The sequence below is a fragment of the Heloderma suspectum genome, chromosome 6, assembly GCF_057233095.1.
Source record: "Heloderma suspectum isolate Gila_16-S chromosome 6, 16-S_ref, whole genome shotgun sequence".
NCBI lineage: Eukaryota > Metazoa > Chordata > Lepidosauria > Squamata > Helodermatidae > Heloderma > Heloderma suspectum.
Window position 1 is genome coordinate 113,465,473 of NC_139463.1, and position 27,861 is coordinate 113,493,333.

Consider the following 27,861-nt stretch of genomic DNA (forward strand, 5'->3'; position numbering starts at 1 on the left):
AACAATCTCAAAAACAAAACCATAACCATAAGACATTCCAGGATCAATTGAATACTTATCGTATACTGCCGAACACCTGGGAGAAGAGAAAGGTCTTAATCTGGCACCAAAAATGTTGGTGCCAGGCAGGCCTTGTCAGGGAGATCATTCCATAATTTAGGGGCCACCACCGAAAAGGCCCTCTCCCTTGTTGCCATCCTCCAAGCTTCCCTCAGCGTAGGCAGCCAGAGGAGAGCCTTAGATATTGAGCGTAGTATACGGGTAGGTTCATGTCAGGAGAGATGCTCCGTCAGGTATTGTGCCTCCCAAATGTGCACATTTAAAAAAATATGCACAAACACATTTCAGTCAGTGGATCCGTGCACCAAAATGCACACAAAATGTGGGAATTCATGCATACATTTCATGTGTGGGGATTTCTGTATGGATTTCTTTAACTATTAATTAGAATAAAAATATAATATTGCTAACTCAGGCAAAAATTGGATGTACCTGAGAAGGTGATATGAGCCTTTTGCCAAAATAGTTCATGAATATTAAAACTGTATTCTCTTATGGACAGACACAACACCTTTCCCTGTGTAATGCTAACTGCCATTCAGGTTACAGAAGAATAAAGAAGGAAGGGAAGCCATTTTGCTGCTATGATTGCCTTCCATGTCCAGAAGGGAAGATTTCAAACCAGATTGGTAAGAGATGTTGTGTACAGAGTTTTTGAAAGATATATTGCAGTGTTCCAGCATTTAGATATCAAGGTATGTAAACAACCATTTCTTTAAGCTGGAAAAAGATTCCTAATTCATTTGACAAAATTAGTGTTGAACACAGAGGCCCAGTTTGGATGATCACAAGGTGATCACATGCCAGCTGATCTGCATAACTACCCTGACTGGGCGTGCTTCTCATATCATCCAAATCCAGCAAGGGTGGCATGTTGGGGTGCTTTACAAACCTGGGGATGTATGAAAGTGACTTACCTTCTCATGAAATTGATTCGCGGTGGGGGGGAGGCGCTCCGTCCCTCGCCCCTGAAATTCTGGCCGGGGGGGGTGCTCCGTCCCTCCCCCCCCCGAAATTCTGGCTGGCCATTTGCGTCCCTGCAGTCAGCCGTGATAGGCTACGTAAATGTTTACGTAGCCTATCACGGCTGAGTAAAAACAAAAAACAAAAAGTAAACAAAAAGTAAGTAAACATTTACGTAGACTACGGCAAAAATAAGGGGAACGCAAATAGCGTAGACGCTACGCTATTTGCGTTCCCCTTATTTTCGCCGTAGTCTACATAAATGTTTACGTAGACTACACGTGCCAAAATAAGGAACGCAAATGGCGGCGCCCATGGGCGCCACCATTTGCGTACGCACAGGTGTTTGTTTGTTTTTTTACTCAGCCGTGATAGGCTATGTAAACATTTACATAGCCTATCATGGTATTTTTTAAAAATCTAGCCGTGATAGGCTATGTAAATCTTTACGTAGCCTATCACGTGTTTTGTTTTGTTTTTTACTGGAAATGGCGGTGGCGGCAGCCAGTCAGAAGATCAGCCGCCGCAGCCGCCGCCGAACTGCCGCTGAACCGCCGCCGGAGCCACCGCCACCAGGAGGATTCGCCCAAGGTAAGTCCCATCCCAGGGGGGGCGGGGGGCAGACTGTTTTGCCACCGATTTCGGGGGGCCGAATGCGCTGGCATTCGGCTTTCCCGAGATTCGTGGTGAAATTCTCTGACATCTCTATACAAACCATGCAGAACCCTTATCCTGTTGCAGGGTTGTGAGGTGGTTTGTTAACCACCCCAACAAGCTACCCTCACTGGGTTCAAAGCAAGGGTTTGGCATGAGAAGCCACCGTGGTGGGGGCTTGGATTGGCAATTTGGTGCTGTTGGGTGGTGCAACCCATCGTAGCTAATAAGCCACAGTGGGCTGCAGTGATCCTGTGAACCTGGTCAGAGACAACTTAGAGACAGGGCTGGTTTGCAAGACTGCAGTGTGGGTAATAAGTCATAAGCTTGTTAATCTCCCTAGTCATGCCAATCATATGCTGGGTGGATCAGCATAACTACTCTCAGGAGCTCAGTTTCCTGTGTTATGCAAACCCAACCATGGTGGCTTATTGTAGTGGAGATAGGGAAGACAAGGATTATTTCGAGGACTTTAGTAGTGTAGAACAATCTGCTCCTTCTTCTTTCTAGCCTTCTAGTTTGGCCTGTTGCTTTTAGTGGTTAGCTGTGCTTCTTCTTCCTAGTGGCAGTTATCTGTTTCAGAGTATAGAGCTTGAGAGGCTAATATTTCCCTTTCAATACGCCTCTGGTGAGATCTCAAGGTTGGCAACTTCTTAGGAGAGAAGCTAGAGTAAGATGATGGAAGAATCCATTTGCGGGGTAGACCTCAGCGAGTTTTCACCAGCTTGATCCCCTGGATTCCAGGTCACAGATCCCTGAGCTTGCCCAATGTGGTGCATGCTGAGTTAGGCAAGCTTGCGGTTTATGGCTTCGGGGCATGCCACCATTTTGCACAAATCGCGGACATAGTTACTTTTGGAAACCATGATTTGCACCAACTCTCAGCCTTAAATAGAGTGATCTGAGCAAAATTGCAGGCATAAATGGACTAATTAATGGTCTAACTACTGCAATTCTGCAAAAGTCATGTTATTTTCAGCTGCAATTTTGCACAAATTGTGATTTACATAAATAGGTATCATATGATTTTGCACAAAATGGCAGCTCACAAAAAAGTGAGAAACCGTGAGCTCTCGCCAGGCGCCTGCAGACTGTTCAGTCATCCCTAGGTAGTCAAGGACCTATCTATGCTGGTTTACTGCCAAATATTCTCAAAGTAATTGGATTATGTCCAGGATAGGGGTGGGCTTAATATGAGCATAGGGGCATATATGAATCCCTGAGACATTCCCAGGGTCAGATTTCAATGCAGGCTGATCTGGAAAGGCACTGCACAAGACCGGGCCATTATTGGAGTCACATCCATTGCCATATTTTGATGAGATTCCCAGCAGCTGTAGGGACATAAGACTTCAATCTTCTGATTTTGAAGTCTCTTGCTGAAAGTATCGTGTTTTGTTTTTGTGCTGTGTTCGATTATTCTTGCTGAATAAAAAACTTTCACCCGTTAGTGTGTTCATTGTGTTCTGGATCATGAAAAGATCCAGAAGATCTTCACAACTTTAGATGAGTGGCAAAGTCTGTGAGCAGGTGGTGGCCAACCAGCTCTGGACACTCTTGGATGAGACCAAAGTCTATGGTTCTGCTCCTATTTGGATGGCCAGCTCCAAATGGTGGTGCTTGGGGAATATTGCTCAGCCCTGTGGATTCTCCAGCATGGGGTTCCTCAAGGGTTGGTTTTGAGCCCCTGCTATTTAACATTAATGTGTCCTGAAACTGTTCAGTGGGGTTATCCAGAATTTTTGAGTGTGCTGTCATCTACTTCTCTTTTTTATCTTCATCAGGTGAGGCTGTAGATGTGCTAGATCAGTCCCTGGCTGTGAAAATGGACTGAATGAAGCTATTAATTGAAACTCACTTAGGGATGTTTGAATCCCTTACCTGGTTCTGGTCCGGGTCTTCCACGGTGGGTGGAGGTGATCCGTCCCTCCCCCCAGAATCCTTCCCGGCCAGCTCCGTTCCACGGCGAGTCTGCAGAGCTGCCGGCCAGGGCCACCCGCAGCCGGACCTCCATCCGCTGCCGGGCTGTGGCTGCAATTGGCGGCTGCCATAGCGGCCACCATTTGCCTCCCTGCGTTAGCTGTTATAGGCTACGTAAGTATTTTCATAGCCCATCACGGAAAAGAGCAGGGACGCAAATGGTGGCTGCTACACCATTTGCGTTGCTGCTCTTTTCATGATAGGCTACATAAATATATACATAACCTATCACGGCTAACACAGGGATGCAAATGGCATAGTGGCCACTATGCCATTTGCATCCCTGTTTCTTCATGCGATAGGCTACGCAAATATCTACGTAAATATAAATGCATAGCCTATCTCGTAAAAAAAGAGATGCAAATGGCATAGTGGACACCATTTGCGGGTTTAAAGCTGTTAGACAGACCTAAATGCCACCATTTATGGCTGCATTTAGATTGATCTAAGACTTTTATGGCCACAAATGGTGTAGCGGATGCCATTTGCATCTGGATCCCTTCCTGCAGCAAGTGCTCAGCAATGCAGCACAGCAATGGCGGCCTTATCACTTGCTGTACGGAGCTGGCCAGTGACGAGGATCCAGCTCTGTGCGGGTCTGGTGGGAGGCTGAGGTAGATGGACCCGTCCCGCCATGGACTCCGGAGGCCAGACTGAAAAGAATCCGGCCTCAATGGAGCTCATGGTGGAATTCTAGTACATCCCTAGCCCTGGTATGCTCTGTCTGAACAGGGATAACCAGGCTTCATTAGTCTATGTTCTAGTAACTTTCAAGTTAGTCAGTTTACATTCCAATTCCAAAGAAGGGCAACGCCAAAGAGTGTTCAAACTACTGCACAATTGCGCTCATTTCACATGCCAGCAAGGTGATGCTCAAAATCCTACAAGCTAGGCTTCAGCAGTATGCGAACCGAGAACTACCGGAAGTACAAGCTGGGTTTAGAAGAGGCAGAGGAACTAGAGATCAAATCGCCAACATTCGCTGCATCATGGAGAAAGCAAGAGAATTCCAGAAAAATGTCTATTTCTGCTTCATTGACTACGCTAAAGCCTTTGATTGTGTGGATCACAACAAACTGTGGCAAATTCTGAAAGTGATGGGAGTACCAGACCACCTTACCTGTCTCCTGAGAAACCTGTACGAGGGTCAAGAAGCAACAGTAAGAACGAGACATGGAACAACCGATTGGTTCAAAATTGGGAAAGGAGTACGACAAGGCTGCATATTGTCACCCTGCTTATTTAACTTATATGCAGAGTACATCATGAGAAATGCCGGGTTGGATGAATCAGAGGTCGGAATTAAGATTGCTGGGAGAATTATCAACAACCTCCGATATGCAGACGATACCACCCTAATGGCAGAAAGCGAAGAGGAACTCAAGAGCCTCTTGTTGAGGGTGAAAGAGGAGAGTGCAAAAGCTGGTTTGAAACTCAACATTAAAAAAACGAAGATCATGGCATCTGGCCCCATCACTTCCTGGCATATAGAAGGGGAAGAAATGGAAGCAGTGACAGATTTTACTTTCTTGGGCTCCAAGATCACCGCAGACGGTGACTGTAGCCATGAAATTAAAAGACGCTTGCTCCATGGGAGGAAAGCTATGGCCAACCTAGACAGCATAGTGAGAAGCAGAGACATCACCTTGCCGACAAAGGTCCGTCTAATCAAAGCTATGTTTTTCCCAGTAGTAATGTATGGCTGTGAGAGCTGGACTATAAGGAAGGCTGAGCGCCGAAGAATTGATGCTTTCGAACTGTGGTGCTGGAGTCCCCTGGACTGCAAGGAGGTCAAATCAGTCCATCCTAAAGGAAATCAACCCTGAGTGCTCATTGGAAGGACAGATACTGAAGCTGAAGGTCCAATATTTTGGCCACCTAATGCGAAGAGAAAACTCCCTGGAAAAGACCCTGATGCTGGGAAAGACTGAAGGCAAAAGGAGAAGGGGACGGCAGAGGATGAGATGGCTAGATAGCATCACGGATGCAATGAATATGAACTTGAGCACGCTCCGGGAGAGAGCGCAGGACAGGAAGGCCTGGCGTGCTATGGTCCATGGGGTCACGAAGAGTCGGACACGACTGAACGACTGAACAACAACAACAATGCACTCTATGTGAGGCTGCCTTGAAGAATGTCTAGAAGCTTCAGCTTTTTGAAGATGCTGTAGCCAGACTAATACCAAGAACCAGAAGGCCCAACCATACGACATGAATTCTGGCCCACTTGCATTCACTGCTTGTATGTTTCTGAACCAGATTCGAGGTGATAGTTTTAATCTATAAAGCAGGTCACAGCTTGGAACAGTGATACCCGTCGTGTATTTCGTGACCTGAACCTATTCTATTATCATTATCAGAAGCCTTCCTATGAGTGCTTCCTCTGAGGGAAGCTCAGAAGATAACAAGAAGATGGGGCCGTCTCAGTGCGTGCCCCCAATTATGTAATGCTCTCTGCACTGAGGTCTGCATAGCACCAACGTTGTCATCTTCTCCAGTGGCAGTTTAAGAGTGTCCTTTACTCCCAGGCATCTGATGGCATATGCTGAGGCGTGTGTGTGTGTGTGTGTGTAAGTTTTTCATATCAGATCCAGTATCTTATTGTAAATAGTTTAGCTATTTAAAGTGTTTTCAATTTGGTCTATTAGAATGTTTATATTATGTTTCTAATCTCTTGTATAATGATATGCATTTTTTGTGAGCCACCCAGAGAACTTTTGGGCAGTATAGAAATGGGAAAAAGTAATGATAATGATAACAACAACAACTGGAGGAAGAAGATGTCAGTGCCACTGGAATTGTACAGTGACCAAGGAGCCTTAAAAATCCTCATTGAGAGTACTTCCTACACCTCTTTGTCGACCCTAATTTTTGTTCAAGCCAAAATTCAAATGAGATGTTAAAACCCAGTATCAAGACATGCGTAAATCTCATTTTCCATTTTGAGCTGTAGCAGAAATTTCACAACAATTGAAATCGCTTCTTTTTTTTAATTTGTTTTGCTTCTCACTATGAGATCAGCATTTTTTTTTCCAAGCCAAGATAAATTTTGACAACATCACCAGGGAAATGTCCAGTCCTTTCTTGAGGAATTGCTCAATTCTGCCTAAAACTACTATTTCTTCTGGTGTGGCAGCAGGGTGGGAGGAGGCTTTGAGCAAAGAAGAAAGGAAAATTTAAGTTTGAGGTTTAGGTTATCTTGACACTATATTCCTAAGGGAAGGGTAGATCAGCACAAATACAATTGGAAGTGATAGAGGCAAAGATTTTAAACTTATACCCCTCATGAACAGCTATGTAATATTGAGCTTTGATTATATGGAGGACTTCCAAGTATATCTTGTATTGATATGCACAAGTGCTTTTCCAGACATGGATGACTGCTTTCAGTGTCAAGAGGGTTACTATCCAAAGAACAGCCAGGATTCATGCATTCCAAAATATACAAGTTACCTATCTTATAAAGAACCTTTGGGGACTGTCTTAGCCACTTTGGCCTTTTTGCTTGCTTTCATCACAGTGTTAACACTAGGAACCTTTACAAAGTACCACAACACACCTATTGTCAAAGCCAACAACCAGAGCATCTCCTACATCCTCCTCATCTCCCTCCTGCTCGCCTTCCTTTGTGGTTTGCTCTTCATCGGCCGACCTGAGAAGGTGACATGTCTCCTTCGGCAAACTGCTTTTGGCATCATCTTCTCAGTGGCTGTTTCTTGCATGCTGGCCAAAACCATCACTGTGGTTCTAGCCTTCATGGCCACCAAACCAGGGTCCAAAATGAGGAAATGGATGGGGAAGCACCTGGCGTATTCCATTTTTCTTTCCTGCTCTCTTATTCAGGCTACTATTTGCATTATGTGGCTGGCAACCTCTCCCCCGTTCCCAGATTTTGATATGCACTCAGTAATGAGTGAAATCACCATGGAATGCGATGAAGGGTCAGTTGCAATGTTTTACTGTGTCCTTGGCTTTATGGGCTTCCTGGCTATTGCCAGTTTTACTGTGGCTTTCCTATCGAGGAAGTTGCCAGACAATTTCCAGGAAACCAAGTCCATCACATTCAGCATGTTGCTGTTTTGCAGTGTCTGGTTGTCCTTTGTTCCAACATACCTGAGCACCAAAGGAAAATACATGGTGGCTGTGGAGGTCTTCTCCATCTTGACCTCCAGTGCCAGGTTACTAGGTTGTGTTTTTTTCCCCAAATGCTACATCATCCTCTTGAGTAGGGGTGGACGAAAGTCCCTTACCTGTCGTCGAAGGACGTCCGCGGTGGGGGGGAGGTGCTTCGCTGCTCCCCCCGCGAAATTCAGGCTGGGGGGAGGCTTCCCACCTCGCCCCGGCCGAAATTCAGGCCGGGGAGGAGGCTTCCCGCCTCGCCCGGCCGCGAACGCGAAAGTTTTTTTTTTTTTTTTTTTAAAACACCCCCTGATAGGCTACGTGACGATTCACGTAGCCTATCACGGCTAGATCTGCAAAGTCAGCTGTGATAGGCTACATCAATCGTCACGTAGCCTATCACGGGTGACTTTAAAAAAAAAAAGCACGTACGCTAATGGCGGCCCCCATAGGGAGCTGCCATTCGCGTTCCTTATTTAGTCGCTGTAGTCTACGTAAATGTTTACGTAGACTACGGCGAAAATAAGGGCAACGCAAATAGCCCAGGGGGCGGGGGGGGCGGAGAATTTCGCTGCCGATTTCAGGGGGCCGAATGCGTTGGTGCTTGGCCCCCAAAGATTCAGGGAGAAATTCTCCGCCATCCCTAAAATTCATGAAATTTGGGAACCTGGCATCCCCTATGGAGGTGATCTCACCTGCCAAATTTCAGACAGTTTGGACAAGTAATGTTTGTGCTAGGCAGAGCTAAAATTTGTTTTTTTCAACTAAAATTTTCAAAGCAAAGAGCTATAACTTTTCAGTGTTTCCAGCAGAAGTGCATGATATTTGGAGACCTCCCATCATACATGGATGGGATTCCACCTACCAAATTTCATTCAATTTGGCCAAGTAGTTTTTGTGCTAGGTACAGACAAAATGTAGGGATGTACGAAAGTCACTTACCTGTTCGCAGATTATGTTGATGAGGGGGGAGGCGTTCCGTCCCTCCCCCCAGAATCCTCGCCGGGGGAGAGGCGCTCCGTTCCTCCCCCCCGGAATCCTCTGCGGCCAGCTGTGCTCCGCAGCAGCTCTGCGGAGCAGCCGGCCAGGCCTGGCCAGGCCAGAGCCATCCGGAGCCGGAGCCACAGCCAGAAATAAATATTTACGTAGGCTAAAACGGGGAATCAAAAAGGGATGCAAATAGCTCCTGCTACGCTATTTGCGTTCTCCTTGATTTTCGCCGTCATAGTCTACGTAAATATTTACGTAGATTAAGAGGGCAAAAATAAGGAACGCAAATGGCGGCAGCCGTAGCCACCGCCATTTGCGTACGCGGTTTTTTTTTTTCACCCACCCAGCCATGATAGGCTACGTAAAAATTTGCATAGCCTATCACGTCGTGTTTTTTTTAAAAAAAACCTAGTCATGATAGGCTACGTAAATCTTTACGTATCCTATCATGTCTTTCTTTGTCTTTCTTTTTTTTTTACCAGAGTGGAAATGGCAGTGGTGGCAGCCGGTCGGAAGACCAGCCTCCACAGCCGCCGCCGCCACCCGGAAGATCTGCCCCAGGTGAGTCTCGTCCCGGGGGGGATCAAGGGGGGGTGGGGGGGCAGGCTGTTCCACCATGGAGTTCGGGGGGCTGAATGCACTGGGATTCGACCTCACCATGATCCATGGCGGAATTGTCTGCCATCCCTAATAAAATGTGCTCTTCTCAGAAACTGAAACCAAAGATCATAAAAGGATAATCAGAGAAGTGAGGAGTTTAATCGGTGATTAGGCAGAGGTCACTATCCCTAATCTATGCAGTAGCCAGTGGGTTTCTTTGAAGAGCAAATATCCACTCTCCCGTAGCACTACTAAATTTAGTAATCTGGGGCCAGATAAAGTTGTCATCAAGGCTGTGGACTACCAATTTGCCATCTTGGACTTGAGATGATTGTGTCAGGGTTGGATCGGAGCTGATAGAACCCCAAAGCAGTTCTGATTTTGAGGAAGAGATAGAAACCATGGAAGAGGAACTCGCGTGCTGTTCAGAGGTGCCGCTGGAGGGAGAGCCCCTCCCTGGTCACATTCCTGAGAGTGGTAGCGACCCTGGCAGGCAGGGGGAGGGACAATTGGAGATTCGGGATGCTAGGCATTGGCGTTGGGACAAGCGGGAGAAGGAGGGCACCTAGAGGAGGTGCTCAGCCCGCTTGGTGCGACATCAACAGCTGCTACCCAATGCCCCATGGGAAAGGGGCAGACTTTCACCTCCTAGCCTTTAAATCCAGAGGTTTCCTGCCTCTGTCCCCCAAACAGAGATCAACTGATATCTCTAAGGCTAGAAACCACTGGTAGGCAGCTCTCTAAAGATTCCCTCATTAGGCTCATGCAATTAGCATCTGTAAGCGTCATTAGGTTGAATGGAAATAAAGCCTTGGAAAAGAGCCCTATCATCTGTATGTTGATGCTGGCTGCTTGAGGATTTCAGAAGACAGCAAGGGTGCTCCAGACAGCTTGATCTCCGCTTTGAATCAGAACTGCTTTGGGGCTATATGGGCTCTGATCCAACCCTGACAGATTGATGCATATTACTGGCCTGGGGTAAAAAAATTATGGAGTTCTTAAGTCTTCTCAACTTAACGTGCCTCGCTTAAGGATGTCAGAGAATTCCGCCACGGAATCCAGTGAGGCCGGATTCTAAAGAATCCGGCCTCACTGGAGTCGGTGGCAGAATTCTCTGACAAGGAGAATTCCATCGCCCAGAATCCATGGCAGAATTCTCTGACAAGGGGAATTCTGTCCCCCGGAATCCAGGGTGGAACGGCCTCCCGCCCCCCTCCACCCCACGGAATTCCCCTGGGACTGAGCTTATCTGGGGCAGATGCGGCGGCGGCGACTCCGGCTGGTCTCCTGGCCAGCCGCTGCTGGCCTGCTGTGGCCGCAAATGACGGCCGTCGTAGCAGCCGCCATTTGCATCCTTGCAGGCAGCCGTGATAGGCTACATAAGTATTTACATAGCCTATCACGGCAAAGAGCAGGGGCGCAAATGGCATAGCGGTTGCCATTTGTGCCCCTGCTCTTTGCCATGGCTACCTGCAAGGATGCAAATGGCGGCTGCTACGATGGCCACCATTTGCGGCCCGCAGAGCATGGCTGCGGCCAGAACTCCAGGGAGGATTCCAGGAGGAGGGACGGAGCGCCTCCCCCCCCACACCTCAGATGCCCCGGCACAGAGCCAAGTAGGTGTTTCGTACATCCCTAGCCTCGCTCCATCTTTTCTAAATCCACATAACTTCCTTCTCACTCTCTCTCAAGTACTGTTTGATTGTACCAGTAGGGGTGTTGGAGAAATCTGCAACAGATTCAGTACCCCAAAGATGCCTTATGTTGGGCTTGCTTGCTTTGACACACAGTGGATATCCGTTTGAATAATGGATGTAGTGCTTTGTTCACTGTATTTTGAAATGTGGACATGTGTAGTGCTTTCCTTGACCACAACACAAGTGTGTGTGTGCGCACATTTGCGCGCGCGCGCACACACACACACACACACACATACACAAGCAAAATAAAAGCAAATACAGAACTACCTATAAGCAAAGAAAAGTGTTTATATTTTATTTTGTTTTAGGGAAAAGATACAGAGTTCAGCAATGGGAAGGGAAGGAATACAGGGATTGGGGAGGGGTGGAGAGCCAAGAACAAGGACTGGAAAGTACTTGTAATCTCTCTCTCTCTCTCTATATATATATATATATATATATATATATAGAGAGAGAGAGAGAGAGAGAGAGAGACTGTGCTGCGGGCTGATAACATTGTACTTTGTGCAGTAACTGAGTGTCAGTACCAGGCAAGCGTCCATCCTGTCCAGGGAAGGAACATTCATCCCCTTTCCAGATAACAGACTTTGTGAATGCCTCCAAGTAATGCAGCTACTGGAGCATGGCTAGAGTTCTTCCTTATATGTGACGTATTTCTCTGTATAAGGGTTTACCCTGCTGAATAGTTGGGGCTCTATGCCCCTTTGCTGACAGAGTGCCTTGCTGGCCATGCAATAAAGCACTTTTGATCCAGAAGTCTTACCCATGGCTAGTGTGATCCATTTTCTGGCTAGACAACGAACAAGGAGCATGTTCCCCTTATACCACAATAACTTTGTAGCTCTTTCCAGTAACACCACCAGATCTCTCTTTCACTATGAACAAATACAGGCTTTTTTCTCCAATATATCCAGTATCCCCCCGCACACACGCGCACACACACACACACACACACTGTCACTGATTGGAGACTACTGGGTTATGTTCAGCCATAATTTGGCAAATAGAGTTGCCATTCACCAAAGCTCACTCCCTCCTTCCCCCTCCTCCTCTCCCCCTCCCTGATTTTTCTCAAGTTGATACATTTTGGAGACACACTGTCTGGGCTTCAGAAGGCATTGGAGTAGCTCTGAATCTCCAAGGAGGGCCGAGTTGCTTTGCTGGTTACCTGCTTCACTTTGGAGCACCTCAGTTCTGGTCTGATTTGCTTCGGATTGCACCGAGGAACCCCCGCAGCACCCTGATTCACTTCAGGATTCAGAATTGGCACCAAAGCGATGTGCAGCCCTAATTTAAACTAAATGTTTCAGCTCCCGCCCTCATCAGTAGCTGTGCTGTTAAATGGGTATCAGAAGTGGCAGTTAAAAACACCTGGAGATGAAAATTCCTTAGGAGGAAAAAAAAAAACCTCAGAGGTATGAGCAGTATGATGCTGATGAATTGTCCCCCAGATTTAGGCCATTGGACTAAGAGTTCTCAGTCTATAGATCCAGAAATTTTCCCTTTTGTCAAGCATGTTGTCTTTTTTTCTTTCTCCCCCCCCCCCCCGTTGGAAGCAACGATAGATCGAAGAGACTATGTGAAGTTGAGATGAAATATCTTGCAACAGGCTGCTCTAGTTTTTTTTGGTAAGAATCACAGATTTATGGTTACAGTATCTTGTTCTTAGGTCCATTGTAGTTTTCCCTAGATGTTATATAAATCATTCTTTAAAAATAAACCAACCCCCCCATTCAATTAAATAAACCCCATTAGCAGAATTGCATATTAACGATTGCCTAATGCAAACAGTTTTGTTAGTAACTGTGCTCCTGAAAGAAGTGGTTTCTTGGAGATAACTGCAGGTAATGCAACACGTTGATTTACAAATGTATGATCGCAAGTTGTAAGCATCTTGTTTAAGTGCAGCTTTAACTAAAAACCTACGCAGGTTGGGTGGTTTTCTGAATGTGATGAATGCTGGAGAATTAATGGCTTCCGTTAAACAAGCACAATAGGATATAATAGGGTAACAATCTTTAATTAATTAGGGGCAGCAGGAGGAATGCAATTTTCTTTTGAAGACAAAGCCTTTGCATCACAAAGAAGGGTACCCCTGGATATACCTGATGCCTGATTGATGTAGTCAATGATGTGACTAGGGTATCCACATCAGTGGAGATTTCCTAAAGTTTGTTACATCTTCTTGAGAAGTTTTCTTTGTTATTACAAATATGTTTTATCCTAAGAACGAAAAAAGATATAATGATCTTTTTTAGTAGGGATGTATGAAAGTCATTTACCTTTTCGCAGATTCTGTTCATGGGGGGGGGAGTTCTGTCCCTCCCCCCGGAATCCTTGATGGGGGGGAGGCGATCCGGTCCTCCCCCCCGGAATCGTCAACAGCCGGCTGTGCTCTGCAGCGGCTCCACAGAGCAGCTGTCCAGGCCCAGGCCAGGGCCGTCCGCAGCCAGATTTCCGGCCGCGGAGGGCTCTGGGTTAAAAAACAAAACAAAAACGCATACGCAAATGGTGGCGGCTACGGCCGCCACCATTTGCATTCCTTATTTTTCTTCATCTTAGTCTACATCAATATTTACGTAGACTAAGATGAAGAAAAGAAAGGGGAACGCAAATAGCATAGTGGGCACTATTTGCGTTCCCCTTTTCTTTGTCTTAGTCTACGTAAATATTGACGTAGACTAAGTTGAAGAAAAATAAGGAATGCAAATGGTGGCGGCTGTAGCTGCCGCCATTTGTGTACGGTTGTTGTTGTTTTTTTTTTACCAGACATGATAGGCTATGTAAGTCTTTACGTAGCCTATCACATCTATGGGGAAAAAAAGAGAAAAAAACATAGACTGCAAATGGTGGTGGTGGCAGCCGGTCGGAAGACCAGCCGCCGCCGCCACCACCACCGAAGCTGCCGCTGGAGCCGCTGCCGTCCGAAACATCCGCCCCAGGTAAGTCTCGTCCCGGGGGGGATCCGCGGGGGGTGGGGGGTGGCAGGCCGTTCCGCGATGGATTTCGGGGGGCTGAATGGACTGGCATTCGGCCTCACCGACATCCATCATGGAATTCTCTGACATGCCTATTTTTTAGATGGTTTGGATGACAGGACTGTAAATTAAGGTACAGATGGGAATCTGTAGGGTTACAATATAAGTCTGTGGCAATTTGATGGGTTTCAATGGTTAAATGGACATTAAGGAAAAGTAATTTGGGGTTTTCAGTTGTAGTGTTACCGGTAAATTTTATTGTTGGGTAGATAGAGTTGATAAACATATTTTAAAAAATGTTTTTACTGTAGAATTTTATTGTTTTAAACTGTTTTATTGTATGTTGTACATCGCCCAGAGTGGCTGGGTGACCAGCCAGATGGGCGATTAATAAATTTAATAATTAATTTAATAATAATAAACTTGGTGAAAATTTCCAAGCTATCCTTTCCATAATCCCAGATTACAAAAATGGCATCTGTGTAATGCCACCATATGCTAGGCTTGTAGGAAGCAGTTCCGCAGATAGTTTCTTCGAGTGGTCCCATAAATAAATTGGCATATGATGAGGCCATGCACATTACAATTGCTGTACCTTGGAGTTGTGAATAGTGATTTCCATTGAACATGAAATTATTACAATGAGTACAAATTTACCCAGGGTTGTTAAGACTCCAGTACTGGATTCATTAGAGGTTCTGCTGTTTAAGAAATAAGCTAAGGCAGAGAGGCCATCTTTGAGAGGCATGTTGTTGTATAAAGAAGTAATGTTGAAGGTTGTGATGATGGTATCATTGTTAAACCATTGTTCTTGATATAGTATTTCAATCTTCACTAGGAAATCTGTAGTGTCCTTAATATATAAAGGACCTTTATGGACTGGTGGTTGAATTATGGAGTCAACATATAGTGAAATTATTTAAGTGACGGTATTGTTGTATGACACAATAGGTCTTCCTGGGTTGTTGTTTTTCTTTTCATTCTTATATATTTTACCTTAAGACTGACTGTATCCACAGTGGATCAAGAGCCTCCTTGTTGTTCTGCTGTTTACACCAACCTCGTCTCTCTCTCTCTCTCCCCCCACATCTATATTCATTAAAAAACCAGTTTCACTTGTTGTGTTAAGGGGTTTCCATATTCGGTCGACCTCCAAAATGTGTGGAAATTACAGCTGTAAAAGGCCACCCCCTTAACAGCCCCATTATTTAGGGAATATGCATATGGTATAGTATCCTATGCTAGGGATGTCAGATAATTCCTCCACGGATCTCGGTGAGGCTGAATACCAGTGCATTTGGCCCCCCAAAATCTGTGGTGGAACAAAGCACCTGCCTCCCCACGAAAGGCACGCGAAATGGAGCACTTACCTGCTGCTGTCCACACTGACTTACGAATGGCGGCCACGCGGCAGCTGCCATTTGCTTCCTCATCATAGCTGTGATAGGCTATGTAAATAATTACGTAGCCTATCATGGCTAATGCAGGGATGCCATTTGCATCCCTGCAGAGGCCGTGATAGGCTACGTAAGTATTTACGTAGCCTATCACAGAAAGCTAAAAAAAAAACAGCTTACGCAAATGGCAGCGGCTACAGCGGCCACCATTTGTGTTCCCTTTTTTTTGCTGTTTTAGCCTACGTAAATATTTACATCAGCTATTATGGCAAAAAAAAAAAGGGGGAACGCAAATAGCATAGTGGGCACTATTTGCGTTCCTTTTTCTTTTTGCCGTAATAGCTTACGTAAATATCTATGTAGGCTAAAATGGCGGGGAAAAAAGGAACGCAAATGGCGCCCACTACGCTATTTGCATTCCCCTTTTTTTTCACCGTCATAGCTTACGTAAATATTTACGTAGGCTAAAACAGTGAAAAAAAGGGAACACAAATGGCGGCCGCCATAGCCGCCACCATTTGCGTATGCTGTTTTTTTTTTTTCCCTGCAGGCTGCCCAGTGGCTGGATGTCTGGCTGCGGGCAGCCCCGGCCAGTGGCTCCATGGAATCTCCGTGGAGCGGAGCCGGTCAGGTTAGGATTTCAGGAGGAGGTGCAGAGCACCTCCCCCCCACCATGAATCACCCCGTCAAAAAGGTAAGTGACTTTCGTACATCCCTATCCTATGCTTTGTTTAGTTCCTGATTCACCACTTCCTTGAAGCTAGATGCTTGCCAGTAACAGACTTGTCTGCTCACTGGAATAGACACATGGACTCTGTGCAACTGAAGCTATCATGCAACTTTAGGTATCTGTCCACATTTGATCAACCAAACCAGATGGAAGGAATGATAACTTCCTGTTTGTGATATACGGAAACAAGACACATTTTTGGACAAAATATTTTTTATCTACCTCTTATAGTAGAACATGCAGGGTCAATTCACCCATAGAGTTAGAGTTGGGGTAGGTTAGGGTATTTTAGAAAATGTTTTTATTGTAGAATTTTATTGTTTTAAACTGTTTTATTGTACATCGTACACCGCCCAGAGTGGCTGGGTGACCAGCCAGATGGGCGATTAATAAATTTAATAATAAATAATAATAAATAAATAATAAATAGAGTCAAACTAGAAAACCCCAAGCAGTGCTAGAATCCCAGGTCAGCCAGGATGCTGATGAAAATAAAAGGGACATCCACCCTAGTGGGACCTGCAACAAAATGTTGCTGTGTGGGGTGACCCTGTTCAGGTTTCAAGCCTCCCTATTCCATGTTCCTCCCACCCAGGTTATCTGTCCCTCCCTTCAACTGTCAGTCAACATTCTGTGGCCACTGAGAATACTTAATTCTTACTGAGCTGTTTCTGGCTCCCCCCCTTACGGATTTTCATGTGTGGGCTGGAGATGTCCACCTGTAAGTCTTGCAGTTTCCCCTGTTGTATTCGGATGGGGCTGCTTTGGAACATTGTTCACAGCCCAAACATCAGAAATAGAATTACCCTATCCCAGTCTAATCTCATTAGGTTAATGTACTATTCTTATGCAGCTCAGGACATGATATCATATATCATGTCCTGATATATCAACACAAGGGAAAGAGCAGTGAGGTTTTCATTTCACAGCAAAATATCTTAGGTTGGCCTTAGCATAGTATAGTAACTACAGTCTGAAAGACATTGTGCTTTCATTGAATAAATTTGTCTATGAGCACTTCTATTATTTATATGTTTTTCTTGTAATTATTTCAAGAGCTTATTTTTTTTTGTGGACCAAACATTTATTTATTTATTAAAAAATAGAAGGGCATCAGCACATTTTACTTCAGTGAAGTTGAACAGAAGATGATGGTGAATGTCTGAACTTGGCAATAAAAAATGGCATGGGTGGGTACTCCATGATAATTGAAGGTTCTCTTTGTGCTTTTAACGTATTCCAGTTTTGAAAAACAGTGTCAATCTTAACACTTTGAAAAATTTAGAGCCATGTTGACAAACATTAGGGTTGTCCAGAGCGGGGAAGTCCAGCCTTTTGGGGCCTGGCGGATCCCCATGACTGACATGACTTGGCTTGCATTTGCAAGCTGAGCCACATGATAGTTCCCAAACCCCAGGACCTTCACTGACTTTTTTTGCGCAAAGTCGTGGGCCAATTTGTGCAAAATCACTGTTGTAAATAGCTCAATTTGCACAAAATTGTGGCTGTAAATGGTCTAATTTGCGCAAAATAGACTATTTGCAGCCATGATTTTATGCAAATTGACCCCCCCACCCCAAAATATGCTAGTTGACCTGACTTGTCACGCACCATATTGGGGCAATTCACTGATGATTGAGCCAGAGTCCGGGGGGACAAGCTGTCAAACATTCGCCAAGCTCCACCCCCAAATGGATTCCTCCAACATTCCTAACAAACACAACTTGCAAACTAGTCACTCTTCTGTGTTCAATTTATTTTCTTCCTATCGGATGGGTTATTACAAAGCTTCATGTCTCTTGTTGCCCCACCGAAGTAACCAGAGAATACATCTGCAGAGACATAATGAACATATTCTCTTCTGTAATTTTGCAGAGAAAGTAGAATTTTGACTTGGTGGTTATCTACCAGTAATTATCCAATTAGCCATAATTATTTTCTACAGCTTCCCAAACTCCCTAGAAAGTTCAAGTCATCATTAGCAGTCCTGTAAATCCAGACTGAATGATACTTTAAATATCCCCACGCTCCTTTATTGCTGGGACTACAGAGAGACAGTGGTCCCATTAGCCCAGTGACTGAAAAATTATTCTGTACTTCCCTAGCTTTGAATCTGCCATCTGAATAGCTATTCAAACCAGGCTGTGTAGTTCAGGGGTGCTTTGAGGATGATGGCAGCACTTGTGAACTGGTTTTTTGCAGGGAGATTCTCATATATAATTGTAGTATTTGAGGGGGTTGTATCAATGCTATTCCCGAAGAATGTTTGCAAGATTCCTGTCATTAAATGTGGAAGCAGTTACTGGAGTCCCATTCTTCATAAGTATTATCAACCAGGGGAACTCATCATTGGTGGCATAATTTCTCAGAGCTTCCTTGCTTCTGACCCGATAACATTCACAAAATATCCCTTTGAGGACATGACTGATGAATTCTTGTAAGGAGCTGGATATTTTAACCACACCATACCAATGTCCAGATAATAGTCACAGACAGACCAGTTGCCTAGATAGCTGATTGCTTCCATCATGTGGGCAATACCACACATAGCATCTTTCTCTTCCTTTTCAGAAGGCTTCCTACCCCCCTAATACCCCCAACATGAGTATTAGTGGCAGTAGGAGTAGTTGTAGCAGTAGTAATTGTAGCATTATTACCCTAATCATAGTAGTCAATTCATCTTGCTGGAATAAATGAATATCCCTAGTAGAAATCCATTGCTCCTCAAAGGTTGATTGCACAGTGTTAACTGGCATGGGGTGGGGTGGAAGACGTCTATGTCCTGCTATTGCATCCAAGGATTGCTGTGTTTGCTTTTTAGTACAGTCGTCATGTCTCATGAAGTGAATTCTTTGTCCAAAACTATGGCTATGTTGGGCTGGTTTTTCGAGAAATCAAAGGCTGGCTGAGTGTCTTCACTCCTGCCTGGACTGTGGCCACAGCTCAGTACAATGTTGTCAGGAGACATATATTGAACTGAAACGTAGATAGCATGGGGATGGGTGAGAATTCCATTGCAGTTTGGCTTTGATAATTTACCAAAATGTGCCAAGTTCTCCATACTGAGGAGGAAACAAATGAGATTTAAAATAAATAAACAACAACAACAACAATAACATGAATTGTGTGATGAACTTATACTGTCAAATTACTCCATCATGACCCCAGGATTGAATATTCTCCCGTTAACAGTCTGTGCTGGAATCTGTGTTGCATCTGTGTTGTTCAACCATTTTAGTGTTGAAATAGGGTTGCCACTTCATCTGGGCAGGATCCTCATCCTTAACAGCTATATGGCAGGCAGGTACAGCATGGATATGTCCATGCTGGGAACAGCTGTACCTATTGCATTTGGCCAGTGCAGATGATTGAGAATTTGGTTTTAATGCAATTCTTTGATAAGACTTTGCCAAAATTTGAACATTTCTTCACATTCGGGAAAGAAAAAACTTCAGGTTTGCTTCTTTGTTTATTTAATGAATACAAGAGAAAGGCAAACGGGCAGGTTCACCCATGCCTAAGCTAAAATCTCCTTCTGAAGCAGACACACTGCTTGTACTTCTCATTTCAGGTCGGTTTCTCAGAGCTACCAACACATCTTGGCTTTGTCTTTTGCTGTAAAGGAGATTAATGAAAATCCCCAGGTCTTACCCAATGTCACCCTCGGTTTCAACATCTATAATAACTACTTTAGTCCAAAATATACTTATATCACCGCAATGGAACTTCTCTCCACTCCGGGCAGATTCATCCCTAACTACAAATGTGATCTCGAGAATGATCTCATTGCAGTCATTGGGGGACCGAACACTAATGCTTGTCTTGACACAGGAACTGTGCTGAACATCTACAAATGCCCACAGGTATGTCATGTACATCAAACTGGGGACCTTTAAAAAGACATTCCTCCATCCTTTGCCTTTTAGAAGAATTGCTGGAGGGACTAGGGATATATGAAAGTCACTTACCTTTTCGATGGGGTGATTCGTGGTGAGGGGGAGGTGCTCCGCACCTCCCCCCCAAATCCTGATCCGGCCGGCTCCGCCCCACGGAGATTCCACAGAGCCGCCGGCCAGGGCCACCCACAGCCAGACATCTGGCCACTGGCAGCCTTCCAGAAAAAAAAAACTGCGTATGCAAATGGCGGCGGCTAGGGCGGCCTCCATTTGCGTTCCCTTTTTTTCTGCCATTTTAGCCTACGTAAATATTTACGTAAGCTATTATGGTGAAAAAAAGGGCAACGCAAATGGCTCCCACTATATTATTTGCATTCCCCTTTTTTTCACCGTAGTAGCTTACATAAATATTTACGTAGGCTAAAACAGCAAAAAAAAGGGAACACAAATGGTGGCCGCCCTAGCCGCCGCCATTTGCGTATGCTGTGTTTTTGTTGTTGTTGTTGTTGTTGTTGTTGCCGTGATAGGCTACGGAAGTATTTACGTAGCCTATCACGGCAAAGGCAGCTATGCAAATGGCGTGGTAGCCGTCAGTTTCTTTATTATTATTTTAATTATTTATTAAATTTATTAATGGCCCATCTGGCTGGTCACCCAGCTACTCTGGGCAATGTACAACATATAATAAAACAGTTTAAAACAATAAAATTCTACAATAAAACATTTTCTAAAATACACTAACCCACCCCAAATACCTGCCTGAACAAACATGTTTTTAATGCATGGCAGAAGCTCATTAAAGAGGGGGCATGATGTAGGGAAGGAGTTCCACAGAGTGGGGGCCACCACAGAAAAAGCCCTCTCCCTTGTCCCTACCAGTCTAGCTGTCTTGGCTGATGGGACAGAGAGAAGGCCATCCGAGGCTGATCTTCTTAAGGTGCCTGTCTGGTGTTGCTGGAGGCTCTCCTTAAGATAGGCTGGGCTGGAACCATGTAGGGTTGTAAAGGTCAAAACCAACACCTTGAATTTGGCCCGGAAAACAACTGGTAACAAGTGCAACTCCTTCAGCACTAGAGTGATGTGGTCTCGCCAGAGGCTGTCTTTAATCAGGCGAGCCGCCACGTTCTGTACCAGCTGCAGCTTCCGAACCATCTTCAAGGGTAACCCCATGTAGAGTGCATTACAGTAGTCTAAACGACAGGTGACCAGGGCATGTACTACTGATGGAAGCAGATGGCGGGAAGGAAGGGGCGCAGCCACCATATCAGATGGAGTTGATACAGTGCTGTCTGGCTCACAGCTGACACCTGAGCCTCCATGGACAGCTGAGAGTCCAAAATGACCCCCAGGCTGCAGAACTGGTCTTTCAAGGGTAGCCGTACCCCATTCAACACCATGTCAACATCCCCTAGCCTCCTCTTGTCTCCCACCAAAAGTACCTCAGTCTTGTCACGGTTCAGCTCCAGCTTATTCCTCCCCATCCAGCCACTCACCATCTCCAGAAATTTGGACAGGGATTCTATGGCCAACCTTGTTGAAGATTTGAACAAGAGGTAGAGCTGTGTGTCATCCACATACTGATGACATCGCACCCCAAACCTCCTGATGGTAGCCCCCAGTGGCTTCACATAGAAGTTAAATAGCATGGGGGAGAGGATGGAACCCTGTGGCACCCCACAAGTGAGTAGCCATGGGTCTGAAACCTCCTCTCCCAGTGCTATCCTCTGGTACCTGCCGGAGAGGAAGGACCGGAACCACCGCAATACGGTGTCTCCAATGCCCAACCCCTCCAGGCAGTCTAGGAGGATACCATGGTCAATGGTATCAAAAGCCGCTGAGAGGTCGAGGAGAACAAGGAAGGAGCATTCACCATTTGCGTGGCTGTCTTTGCTGTGATAGGCTACGTAAATACTTGCATAGCCTATCATGGCAGCCTGGCCAGATGCAAATGGCAGCCGCTATGGCGGCCGCCATTTGAGTCCGCAGCAGCCGGCCCAGAGGCCAGCTGCCGCTGCTACCGCCAGAGCCGCCACTGGAGCCGCCGCCGCCAGAACATCCGCCCCAGGTAAGCTTCGTCCCAGGGGCGATTCTGCGGGGGGGCAGGGGTGGGAGGCCGCTCCGCCACGGGTTTTGGGGGGCTGAATGCCAGTGCATTCGGCCTCACTGAAATCTGTGACAGAATTCTCTGCCATCCCTAGGAGGGACACAGAATGAGGTGTGAGTATTATAACAGACTGGTAACAGTAATCTTAGCAGCATCTTCATGAATATTTCATTTTAACATCTGTAGTTTCTTCTATAAGAATTGGGTGCATCTTTGTATGTTCTCAAAAGTTCAGCTTTCATGGCTTCTACAGCAAAATCAAGTAAGATAGAATTTCATGGACCGTACCACTTCAGAAAGCAAGTTTGAGTGGTGTACCAGAGGAAATGGCCTCTCTAGACATTTCCATATTGGGGGGATGTATTGAATCCTAGTTTTCACATCATTTTAAGTATTATACTTTCCTAATGCTGTGTATTACCTCTGCCTGGGATGCTTCTAGAATTCCTATTGGAGGCTGGTCATCAATGAAATGAAATAAGACTGATCCAAATAGTCACATTGCGTAAGTAAGTAAGTAAGTAAGTAAGTGACATAAGTTTGCAAGGGAAAGGTTGAGAAAATTTAGAGGACCTGGTCATCAAGTCTGCTTCCTTCATTTATTTTCTCAGCTTCAAGGTCTGAGCTTAGTTAAAGTATTTAAGGTGCAATCCCATACATGTTTAGACATTAAAAATCCTACACCTCCCATCATTCTCCAGCCAGAATGAATGCTCAGAGTTGTAGGACTTTTTTTTCTGTTTTAACCTGCATAATAATGCCCTCATAATTTCATTGACACTCTTTGCCAAGTTCAGCTTGGCTATTGACACTTTTTGGAATTGCTTCAGGGCAACATCTACTCTCTCTGTTTCCTTGTGGGGTTGGGCAACTGAAAAACTCACTCAGCCTGTGAGAGAGGCAAGCTTTTCTGCATGAATGGATTTCGGCAGAGTGCAGAGGTAAGAACTAAAATGTTAACATTTGTGATTAGGTGCAGCTAGGGATGTAGGAAACTCACTTACCTTTTCACGGAATCTTTCATGGTGGGGAAATCTTTCAGAGGCGTTCTGTCCCTTCCCCGGAATCCTCGACAGGGGGGGAGGTGAGCCTAGGGATGTACAAAAGTGACTTACCTTTCACAGATTATGTTGATGGTGGGGGGGAGAGGCGTTCCGTCCCTCCCCCACGAATCCTCGACGGGGGGGGAGGCGATCCGTTCCTCCCCCCGGAATCCTCGATAGCTGGCTGTGCTCCACGACACCTCCGCGGAGCAGCTGGCCAGGCCCAGCCCAGCCCAGAGCCGTCTGCAGCCGGATTTCTGGCCGCGGAGGGCTCTGGGGGAAAAAGAAAACTGCGTACGCAAATGGCAGTGGCTACTGTCGCCGCCATTTGCGTTCCTTATTTTTGGGCTGTCTGAATCTACGTAAATATTTACGTAGACTATGACAGCGAAAATCAAGGGGAATGCAAATAGTGTAGCGGGCGCTATTTGCATCCCTTTCTGATTCACTGTTTTAGCCTACGTAAATCTTTAGGTAGGCTAAAACGGCAAATCAAAAAGGGACGCAAATAGCACCCGCTACGCTATTTGTGTTCCCCTTGATTTTCGCTATCATAGTCTACGTAAATATTTATGTAGATTCAGATGGCCAAAAATAAGGAACGCAAATGGCGGCGGCCATAGCCACCGCCATTTGCGTACGCAGTTTTGTTTTGTTTTTTAACCAAGCCATGATAGGCTACGTAAATTTTACGTAGCCTATCACATCATTTTTTTTTTTTTTTACACAAGAGAAATGGTGGCAGTGGCAGCCGGTCGGAAGTCCTGCCACCGCAGCCGAAGCTGCTGCCGGAGCTGCCACCGCCTGGAACATCTGCCCCAGGTAAGTCTCATCCTGGGGGGGATCTGAAGGGGGGCAGGGGGATGGCAGGCTGTTCCACCACAGATTTCGGGGGGGGGGCGAATGCACTGGCATTCGGCCTCACCGAGATCCGTGGCGGAATTCTCTGACACCCCTAGGCGAGCTGCTCCTCTCTCCTGGAATCCTCGATGTCCAGCTCCCCTGCGTGGGTAGGCTGCGGAGCAGCCAGCCAGGGCCGTCTGCAGCCAGATTTTGGGCTGCGGACGGGCTGGTGCGGACGCTAGGGATGTACAAAAGTGACTTACCTTTAACAAAATTTGATTTGAGGTGGGGGGAGAGGCGCTTCACCCCTCCCCCTGAAATTCTGGCCATGGGGGAGGCGCTCTGTCCCTCCCCCCCCAAATCCTGGCCGGCCGGGTCTGCAAATGGCGGCGGCAGTAGCCGCTGCCGTTTGCGTCCCTGCAGTCAGCCGTGATAGGCTACGTAAATGTTTACGTAGCCTATCACGGCTGATTTAAAAGAAATAAAAATGCACGTATGCAAATGGCGGCGCCCATGGGTGCCGCCATTTGCATTCCTTATTTTGACACATCTTAGTCTACGTAAACATTTACGTAGACTAAGATGGCGAAAATAAGGGGAACACAAATAGCATAGACGCTACGCTATTTGCGTTCCCCTTATTTTCGCCGTAGTCTACGTAAATGTTTACGTAGACTAAGACGTGTCAAAATAAGGAACACAAATGGCGGCACCCATGGGCTCCGCCATTTGCATACGTGCATTTTTATTTCTTTTAAATCAGCCGTGATAGGCTACGTAAACATTTACGTAGCCTATCATGGTATTTTTTAAAAATCTAGCCGTGATAGGCTACGTAAATCTTTATGTAGCCTATCACTTTTTTTTTTAATTGGAAATGGCGGCTGCGGCAACCAGTCGGAAGACCGGCTGCCGCAGCAGCCGCTGCCGAACCGCCGCTGAACCACTGCCGGAGCCACCGCCGCCAGGAAGATTCGCCCAAGGTAAGTCCCGTCCCGGGGGGGCGGGGGGGCAGACCATTTCGCCACTGATTTCAGGGGGCCAAATGCGCTGGCATTCAGCCTCCCCGAGATTCATGGCGAAATTCTCTGACATCCCTAGCGGATGCAAATGGTGGCCGCCGTAGTGGCCGCCATTTGCGTCCAGGCACGCAGCCATGATAGGCTGCATAAGAATTTATGTAGCCTATCATGGCCTACCTCAAAAAAAAAAAAAAAAAACGCAGCTGGAAAGAAAAAGTAAAAGAAAAGTTTGCCACAAGGGAAAAACTGTGGCTCCCAAACAGGGTGACAGTTGTTAATGGAGGCTGGATCTACACTTACCACCTTTTTTTGCTTCCACTGAGGTTTCACCTCCTGCCTTTCACACTACGCAGTAGCCACCTCGAATTGGAACAGGAATTTCCCACTTCCATGCTCCCGCTTTCAATATCCTAATATCCTGGTATTTCCCCTTAATGTGCTCTGATTTTCCGCCTTCGCTACCATATCCAGTCGTAGTCCCCTCTCCCGCCTGTCCATATGTGACGGTGTTTGTATTTCCCTCCTGTCCAATCATAGCTCTCAACGGCCCCATGTCTTCTTCTGGCTACTGATCGCATAGCTTCCTCAGCAGCCCCCGTTTCCTCAGCAACAAGCAAAGGACTGGATGTGCGTGCACTTGTCTGATCTTGGAAGCTAAGCAGTGTCGGTCCTGGTCAGTGATTGGATGGGAGACCGCCTGGGAATCAGGCTTCCTGCACTGAGCAGGGGGTTGTTGTATCCCTTCAAGTGAGATTAAGTTTTACCCCCTCCTATCCCCCACTCTGGATGTGTGTTTTTTTTAAATTCAGGCATTATCCTTGCAGAATCAGGGCTTCTCCATGATGTTTTTTTTTTCCTAATTGAGGCATGATCTTCGAAGTTGTGAAGCACCACAACTTCGAATCTTCGAAGATCATGCCTCAATTAGAAAAAGAAAATTGTGGAGAAGCCCCGATTCTGCAAGGGTAACTCCTGAATTTTTTTAAAAATAGCATCCGGAGCAGGGGATAGGAGGGGGTAAAACTTAGTCTCATTTGAAGGGATACAACAACCCCCTGCTCAATGCAGGAGGCCTGATTCCCAGGCGGGCGCCCATCCAACTACTGACCGGGGCTGACCCCACTTAGCATCCAGGATCAGACAAGCATGCACAGGAAAACAGGGGGAAAACAGTGCAGCGCTCAAGTGTGAACCGAGCTCGCGCATTCGATGAAGCACAGCAAAAGGGAAAATGGGTGAGTGTGAATAATCACGTTTTAATGCGAGAGTGTTTAACCCGATGGGACACCGAATTCATTGTGATGGCGGGCGCAATGTAGATCGGCCCAGAGACACTCACATTGGTGTTGTCTATTTGTCCTTGTGTGTAGTGTATTTCCCCCTTGTGTTTAGGAGTTATTCTCTTTCCTTTTCCAGGTTGGATCCAGACTTAAGCATTATCAGACTACACCCAATGAAATCAATGGAAATTAAGTTAGTCATGACTAACTTGTCCCATTTATTTCAATGGGTCTACTCTAAGTAGGACTAAATTTGGATCTACTATAATTTGTGTAGATTAATGGTGAAGACCCTGCCATGACATTTGTGTGTATGTAGTACATTTTAGTTATTTCTTCTCTCTCCACTTTAGTTTTAAACTGTTGCATTCAGTGGATTTTCTTTTCTTTTCTTTTCTTTTCTTTTTTTCCTTTTCCTTTTTTTTTTCTTTTGCATTGTGTATTACCTGTATGGATGAACTGATACTTTTATGCATTTACTTACTGACAGGTTGGCTATTTCTTGTAATTATTCTTATTATGTATTTTCATGTTTACTACCATTCATCTGATACGTTGTGAGCCCCTTTAGGCACAATCATGTAGAAAAAGTGGCATACAATTAAATGTTGTTGTTGTTGTTTAGTTGTGTCCGACTCTTGGTGACCCCATGGGCGATAGCACATCAGGTCTTCCTGTCCTGGGCTCTCTCCCGGAGCGTGCTCAAGTCCATATTCATTGCATCAGTGATGGTATCTAGCCATCTCATCCTCTGCTGTCTCCTTCTCCTTTTGCCTTCAGTCTTTCCCAGCATCAGGGTCTTTTCCAGAGTAGGGGTGCACGCAAGTCACTTACCTGGTCTCGCATATTGCTTCGCGGTGGGGGGGAGGCGCTTCGCTGATCCCCCCGAAGTTCAGGCCGGGGGGGGAGGCTTCCCTCCTCGCCTGGCCGAAATTCAGGCCGGGGAGGAGGCGCCTCGCCTTGCCCGGCCGCGAAATAAAAAGTTAAAAAAAAAAACGCCCCGTGATAGGCTACGTGACAATTTACGTAGCCTATCACGGCTAGATCTGCAAAGTCAGCCATGATAGGCTACGCTAATCATCACATAGCCTATCACGGGTGACTTAAAAAAAAAAAGCACGTACGCAAATGGCGGCCCCCATAGGGAGCCGCCATTCGCGTTCCTTATTTGGTCGCTGTAGTCTACGTAAATCTTTACGTAGACTACGGAGAAAATAAGGGCAACGCAAGAAGCGTTGCCCTTATTTTCACCGTAGTCTATGTAAAGATTTACGTAGACTACAGCGACCAAATAAGGAACGCGAATGGCGGCTCCCTATGGGGGCCGCCATTAGCGTATGCACGCTTTTTTTTCCCCAAAGTCACCCGTGATAGGCTGTGTGATGATTTACGTAGCCTATCACGGCTGACTTTGCAAATCTAGCCATGACAGGCTACGTTAATCGTCACGTAGTCTATCATGGGGGCGTTTGTTTGTTTTTTACTTTTCTTGGAATGCCGGC

At 45.9% G+C, this 27,861-nt stretch overlaps 1 long non-coding RNA gene across 1 annotated transcript; it reads right to left on the minus strand.

The window, feature by feature from the left end:
- Window positions 1-17,242: 17,242 nt before the first annotated feature.
- LOC146342585 (uncharacterized) lies at window positions 17,243-24,495 on the minus strand. The gene is made up of 3 exons (XR_014783955.1): window positions 24,321-24,495; window positions 23,176-23,261; window positions 17,243-19,233 (listed from the first exon to the last, which is right to left on the minus strand). It is a non-coding gene; the product is annotated as an uncharacterized LOC146342585 (long non-coding RNA).
- Window positions 24,496-27,861: the final 3,366 nt, after the last annotated feature.